Genomic DNA, 7825 nt, shown 5'->3' on the forward strand with positions numbered 1-7825 from the left:
ACACATATATTATCAAATGCTGTAAACACAAAAATTAATATTAAAATAATTTTACAACCTCAGATTCGTGGTCCCAAAACTACTGTTCTGATTTAGCTAAAACCTGGCTGTTACATAAACAATGGTTGAATTCTTTACCACGAGGTTCTATCACTACGTGGGATCAAATGACCGAGAAATTCTTATTGAAGTATTTCCCACCGGCTAAGACAGCTAAGCTAAGGAATGATATCTCTTCCTTTGTGCAGATTGACTCAGAGACCTTATATGATGCATGGGAGAGGTATAAGGGTTTATTGAGAATGTGCCCTCACCATGGGTTACCTTTATGGCTATAGATTCAAACCTCCTACAACAGTTTGAATCCCTCAACTAGGCAGTTAATCGATGCAGCAACCGGTGTTACTCTGAATAATAAAACACTTGAAGCGGCTTATGAATTTATAGATGAGATGGCACTGAATAATAATCAGTGGCAAGTCATGAGGACGAAGCCGATGAAAGCAGTCGGTGTTTTCAATTTAGATGCAGTCACCATGTTATCAAATCAGGTAGAACAATTAAATAAGAAAATTGATGGTTTATATGTTTCTACGTAGGCTCATCCGGTGATGCAATGCGATACGAATGGAGAAGGAATGAGCAATCCAGAATATTCACCCTACGGTTCTAGCACACAAAATTATCAAATCAACTATATGGGTAATAATTCTAGGCCTCAAAATAATCCTTACAGTAACACCTATAATGCAGGTTGAAGGAACCATCCCAATTTCTCTTGGAGTGGTCAATGAAATCAGAGAGCACAACCCCCTCCAGGCTTCCAACAATAACCTTACCAGCAAGAGAAGAAGTCGAACCTTGAGGATATGTTGAAGAAGTTTATCTCGGTGTCAAAAACTCGCTTTCAAAACACTGAAGCAGTACTTAAAAATCAACAACCGTTGGTTTAAGGGTTCGAGACCTAAATCGATCAACTTGCAAAGTTGATTTCAGAACGACCACAAGGTAGTTTGCCTAACAATACCGAAACTAACCCGAGAGAGCAACTTCATACAATTATTGTTCATGAAGAAGAAATGTTAGTTGAATCTGACTCAAAACCGAGGCAAGAATGTGTGGTAAGTAACGGTAATGTTGAGATAAGCCAAAATGAACAAAAATCGGTTAGTAAAGATTATAAACCTCGAGTGCCATATCCTAAGGTGACGAAGAAAGACCACACGGACGAACAATTTGGTAAATTTCTTAAACTTCTAAAAAAGTTACATATTAACTTACCATTTATTGAAACTCTTTCGTAGATGCCCAATTCTGTTAAATTTTTAAAGGAGCTTTTGGCAAACAAACAAAAGTTAGATGATTCGTCGCATGTGGAACTAAATGCAGTGAGCTCAGCCATTTTGCAAAATAAATTAACTAACAAATTGAAAGATCCAGGGAGTTTTACTATTCCTTGTTTAATTGGTAGTTTGAATATTAATAATGCTTTGGTTGATTTAGGGGCTAGTATTAATGTCATGCCCTATAAAATGTTTAAACAATTAGGTCTTGGGAAACCCAAACAAACTAGGATGAGTATTCAACTAGAAGATAGAACCATTAGATTCCTTAGGGGTGTTATTGAAGTTGTTCTTGTCAAGATTGATAAATTCATTTTCCTAGTTGATTTTTTTGTTTTAGGCATGGATAAGGATAGTGATGTACCTTTGATTCTAGATCAGCCCTTTTTAGCAACTGCCAGAACTATTATTGATGTTAGTACAGGTGAATTAATACTTCGTATAGGTGAAAAAACGATTACTCTCTAAGCTCATGATTTTGTTAAAACATCTAGTGATCGAGATGATCTTACAAGTTTTGTTAATATGAGTAACTATGTGGCTCAACATTCTTTGTAGGAAACACCTCAGTAAAACACGATAGAGCTACGTTCCAGTCCATGCAACAAAAACAGAACGACTCATGAAGAACGAATGTTATAGATCGATGAACTAGATGAATGGCGGACACATGTCAAGAAGAAACCGAGAAAACACGATAAAAAACCAAAGCGACGCCATGACAAGCATATGGATGGAACGAAAAAATTTAAGGTTGGAGACAAGGTACTTCTAGATAAAACGGATCCTCGAATTGCCACTTTGGAGCTTGATGCAAACAGATGAAATCCCTTTATGGTACTGAACATCTTTCCATACGGTACAGTCGAGATAACTAATTCTGAACTTGGCACATTTAAAGAAAATAGTACTCCACTTAAACCTTATTTTGATCATAGAATTGATAATGAGAAAGAGGAGCTTCGGCTCCGCAAACCACCGTGACCATGCGAATACGAGGTAAGTTGAGCTTAGACTTTAAATAAGCGCTTCTCGGGAGGTAACCCGAGTGTTAACAGCGCTAATTTTCTTAATCTTATTTCATGTTATTTTTAAAATTAATTAATTTTCAAAAAAATCTTTAAAAAATGTTTATTTTTTGACCCACACGGCCTAGCCACACGGGCGTGTCCTAGGCCATGTACATAATAAAGGGTTCGACAGTGAGTTATAGTGCCTAGACAGATGGGCCGTGTGAAACCTAAAGCTAATTTTTTAATTTTATTCCAATTCAGTAAGTTACACGGCCTGACCACACGGGCGTGTGTGATCTCACGTGGGCGTGGGAGAAGCGAAGGAAAACACACATTGGCACAAAATACGACCGTGTGAGAGACACAAGCAAGCCACATGGGCGTGTGAGATTTCATATGAGCGTGGGAGAAGCGAAGGAAAACACACACCTGGCACATGGTTGTGTGAAAACTAGGTTAACTTTTAATTGCACACGGGCTGAAAATGCTCCACACAGTCGATTGTGTTACACGGCCATGTGGCCCAAACCCTAGATTTCCTTTCTCAATTTGTCTTTTTCTTCTTCCCCAACCAAGCCACCCATTTTATTTTATTTTATTTATTATTATTTTTTATATTATTTATTTTTATTTTACTAATATTTATTTATTTATTATTCTTATATTTAGATTTTAAATTTCTTTTAATTTTTTTAAGGAAAACACACATGGCCTGACACATGGTCGTGTGAAAACTAGGTTAACTTTTAATTGCACACGGGCTGAAAATGCTCCACACGGTCGGTTGTGTTACATGGCCATGTGGCCCAAACCCTAGATTTCCTTTCTCAATTTGTCTTTTTCTTCTTCCCCAACCAAGCCTCCCATTTTATTTTATTTATTTATTTTTATTTGTTATATTATTTATTTTTATTTTACTAATATTTATTTATTATTCTTATATTTAGATTTTAAATTTCTTTTAATTTTTTAAGGAAAACACACATGGCCTGACACATGGTCGTGTGAAAACTAGGTTAACTTTTAATTCCACACGGGCTGAAAATGCTCCACACGGTCGGTTGTGTTACACGGCCATGTGGCCCAAACCCTAGATTTCCTTTCTCAATTTGTCTTTTTCTTCTTCCCCAACCAAGCCACCCATTTTATTTTATTTATTTATTATTATTTGTTATATTATTTATTTTTATTTTACTAATATTTATTTATTTATTATTCTTATACCTTGATTTTAAATTTCTTTTAATTTTTTTTACTATTTCTATTTTTTAGTATTTTTTTACTATTATTATTACAATTACCTTTAAGTTTATTGGTATCATTGAGTTTATTGTTATTATTTTTCGTTTTATTATTTTCGTTTATTTATTTATCTTTTTTTTTAATTTTGTTTTAGTTGCTTTATTTTTATTTTTTATTTTCTTCAACTTATTTTCATTATTATCTTTTGAAATATATTTTTATGGTTGTTCCTATTCGAGTTATAACCCCTTAATCTTCACTATTTGTATTTAGTTTCTTATTAGTTTGCTCGGAATCATCCACTACATCTAAATTTGTCTACAATTCTGCTTTTCACCATTCTGGCAATTTCATCCAATATTCAGGACAGTTTCAGTTTTCTCTCTCTTATGATATTATGTTTATACTGTGATTATCTATGTTGGTACATTGAGGACAATGTACATTTTAAGTGTGGGGAGGTTACTTATATAATTATTAAAAAACCCTTGAATTATGTCTTGTGTTTAAGTAATTTTCTCATACTTCTATTAGAATGAATTTTTATGGATTTTTTATTTTTATTGATGTATTTTGGATTAAATTCATAGATATTTGTGCATTGGTTGTTTTAAACTTTAAGACATGAGATAATCAAGCATGATAAGTTTATTTTCAGAATTAAAACTTTTAGGTTGTTTCCCTGAATTAATGTATTACCTTGAAGTTTTAAATTTACAAGTTTGACATCAAAACCATAATTTTTTTTGAGATTTTGAGCCTTTAGAGCATATATTTTTCTTGTTCATTTTATTATTGGTTATGAGTGTGTCAATTTGATTTGTTATTCTAGAACTTGCTTCGATTATGCATGTCGAGGCCACACCTTTGATTTGATATACTAAGATGATAAAGGCACTTAGGTTTTAACCCACTTATCCCATAAAAAAGCCTACCTACATAATTAACCATTAGATAACCCTATTGAGCCTAACATATCGTTTCTTGATTTAGCCATTAATGTTAACCCATAACTCATTTTTTTTTCTTAGAAACTTTTTCCCGTTTTATTGAATCCTTTTTTGTCGAGATTTGATTTGGTTAGTTGCTTAATTATGCTCTCTCGTTTGATTTTTTTTGATTTGCTGAATTATTTCTTATTGTTCTCAAAAAAAAAAAGAAGAAATAATAAAAATTATATATAATAAAAAATATTGATCATTATTTAGTTCTATGTTGATTGAGCTTGAACAGTTAAATTCATATTTTGAGAAGAAGTTCGTTTTTTTTAATAGTTTTTGATTGATGTAATTGTTTTTTTTTTAATCAACATTTTTTTATTTTCCTAGTTTGGTAATTTATCAATTAGATATCGATTTTAACCAACTTCTTCATCTTTTCTACACACTCTTAACCTAAGCCCCATTACAACCTCTTAAAGACTTTTTGATTTGTGTACTATATCATTTTATAGTGGTGGAGATTTGATTTTCATGCAAGCCTATAGGAATGACTTTTCATGATTGTCTATTGAGTGCTTATTATTGAACATTAAACAATTTGAGTGATTTGTGTGAATCTTTAGTGAGGATGTCGATTTTTGTCGATTTTGAATTAAAGGTAATTAATTAGATAAGGGGAAATACCTACGTTTTCATGCTTTAAAAATGTTCGACTTGGATTGTTTGAATCTTTAGTGCTCTTGTAGTTGCATCATCAATGTATGATTATTTTTGCATTATGACTAAACATCGTTGATGAGAGTTATAAGTTGAGAAAGATTAATTTTAATTGTGAGTTAAGGATTTTGCTTGAGGACAAGCAAACGCTTAAGTGTGGGAATATTTGATAAGCTGTAAAAATTACATATTTTAATCTCATTCTTAATTCATTTTCTGGATGATTAATTATGTAAATTAGTGAATTTGATGCTCCTAATTCTTTAAATTCATGTTTCTATACTTAGGAGAGCATTTGAGAGCGAAAGGAGCAAAAAAAGAGCTAAAATCGGACAAATAGAGTTGTTTCCAGGATCCACATGGCCTGGGCATTTCTACACGGGCAGGCCACACGCCCATGTGCCAACCAGTGTTGATATCGCACTCTACTTCCAAAATACGCGAAAAAACCCAATTTTAGGCTTTATGAGCATTCTAAAGTCTATAAATACCAATTAGAAGAAGACTTAAGGGAGCACTCAAAGAAGATTGAAGAAATCACTCGAAGAACGCCATTGGAATCAACTTAGAAGCAGATCTCCTTCAAGAATGAAGATCTCCATCTAATTTCCTTTGAAGTTTTATTGAGTTTCTTTATGCCTTTTGGTTATTCTGACTTTGAAATGTTTTCATTCAAGATTATGAACTAAATTCCCTAGATACCTAGGGAAGATGAAACCTATGATGAATATTATTATTTGATTTATGATTTAAGCAATAAATACTTGATTCTTGGTTTTCAATTATGTATGCTTATATCTTATTTTAATATTTTTGAGATATTAATTCAAGTTTAATGTGCTTATTTCAGTAGAGCAAAAGTCTCTGTTTAAGAGTAGATCTAGCATAATTGAGTGGAGTTGCATGCAATCCTAGAAATAGAACGACATAAATCTACTGGATTAGAGTCAAATCTAATAGAGGAATCCATAGATCGAGTTAATGCGACAATAGGGCTTTTAATTATAAAGAGATTTCAATTAATCAACCTAAAGTCAGTTGTTCTTACTCTCAAAAGAGATATTAACATAATTTAGGGATTTCTACAGATCAAGACACAAGTGAATAAATCGTTTAATTCAGATTCATAATAATAGGTGAAGTTTAGGTGGATTTTTTCCCTGGTATTGTCTATCTTATTGGTTGTCTTCGGTTATTTTTCTCATTTCATTCTCTGTTGCGTTCGTAGTTAAATTAGATTAGTTAAATTAGATTAAAAACAATAACTTCAATTTATCGGCTAAATAATAGAAAAACGATAATTACTAGTACTTTTAGCCCTCGTGGATATGATATTCCCTACTCACCATAGTTATACTATTGTTCGATAGGTGCGCTTGTCTTTGTCGTAATTATAGTTAGTTTAGTAACCATCAGCTACATAATCATTTTCGAGTCTGATGATCATTAAACTAACTAAAAGTACGACAAATGTAAGCACACCTATCGGATAATAGTATAGCTATGGTGAGTCGGGAATATCGTATCCACGAGGACTAAAAGTACTAGTACTTACTATTTTTCTATTATCTAGCCGATAAATTGAAGGAATTGTTTTTAATCTAAAATTAACTAAACTAATTACTAAGAATGCGACATAAAATAAATTAGGAAAATAATCGAATTAAACCAATAAGATAGACAATACCCAGGGAAGAATCCACCAAGACTTCACTTATTATTCTAAATCTAAATTAAAAAATTTATTTACTTGCACTTTGATCTATAGAAATCCCTAAATTATGTTAATATTTCTTTCGAGAATAAGAACAACTGACTCTAGGTTGATTAATTGAAATCTTTTTCTAATTAAACCCCTATTGTCGCATTAACTCGATCTATGGATTCCCCTATTAGATTTGACTCTAATCCGGTAGATTTATGACATTCTATTTCTAGGATTGCATACAACTCCACTCAATTATGCTAGATCTACTCTTAAATAGGGACTTTTGCTCTACTGAAATAAGCACATTAAGCATGAATTAAAATCCTGAGAATATTAAAACACGAAATATGGATACATAATTGAGAATAAGAATCAAGTATTTATCATGTAATTCAAAAATCAAATAATAAGATTCATATAGATTTCATCTTCCCTAGATATCTAGGGAATTTAGTTCATAATCTGGAATAACATCATCTCAAAGTTAGGAAAACAACAAGACATAAAGAAACTCAATAAAACTTCTAAAAAAATTGAATGGAGATCTTTAATATTGAAGGAGATCTGTTTCTGAAATGAATTCGATGGCGTTTTTCTAATCTTTTCTTCATTCTTCTCTGCGTGCTCCCTTAGCTCCTCTTCTAGTGTGTATTTATAAACTTTAGAATGCTCAGAAAGCCTAAAAATTGGGTTTTTCTGCGTGTTTGGGAAACAGGGAGCGATATCGACATGGACTGGCACATGGGCGTGTGGCCAACCTATGTGGCTCACACGGGCGTGTGGCCAGCTCGTTTCGCTCACACGGGTATGTGTCAAGCCCATATGAAAGTACCCAGGCCGTGTGGTTCCTAAAAATAGCTC

General features: G+C 32.7%; 1 non-coding gene across 1 annotated transcript; it reads right to left on the bottom strand.

Moving 5' to 3' along the window:
• Nucleotides 1-215: 215 nt before the first annotated feature.
• LOC121204368 (small nucleolar RNA R71) lies at nt 216-322 on the bottom strand. Its single transcript, XR_005899293.1, has one exon. It is a non-coding gene; the product is annotated as a small nucleolar RNA R71 (small nucleolar RNA).
• Nucleotides 323-7825: the final 7503 nt, after the last annotated feature.

The sequence above is a fragment of the Gossypium hirsutum genome, chromosome A07, assembly GCF_007990345.1.
Source record: "Gossypium hirsutum isolate 1008001.06 chromosome A07, Gossypium_hirsutum_v2.1, whole genome shotgun sequence".
Lineage (NCBI taxonomy): Eukaryota > Viridiplantae > Streptophyta > Magnoliopsida > Malvales > Malvaceae > Gossypium > Gossypium hirsutum.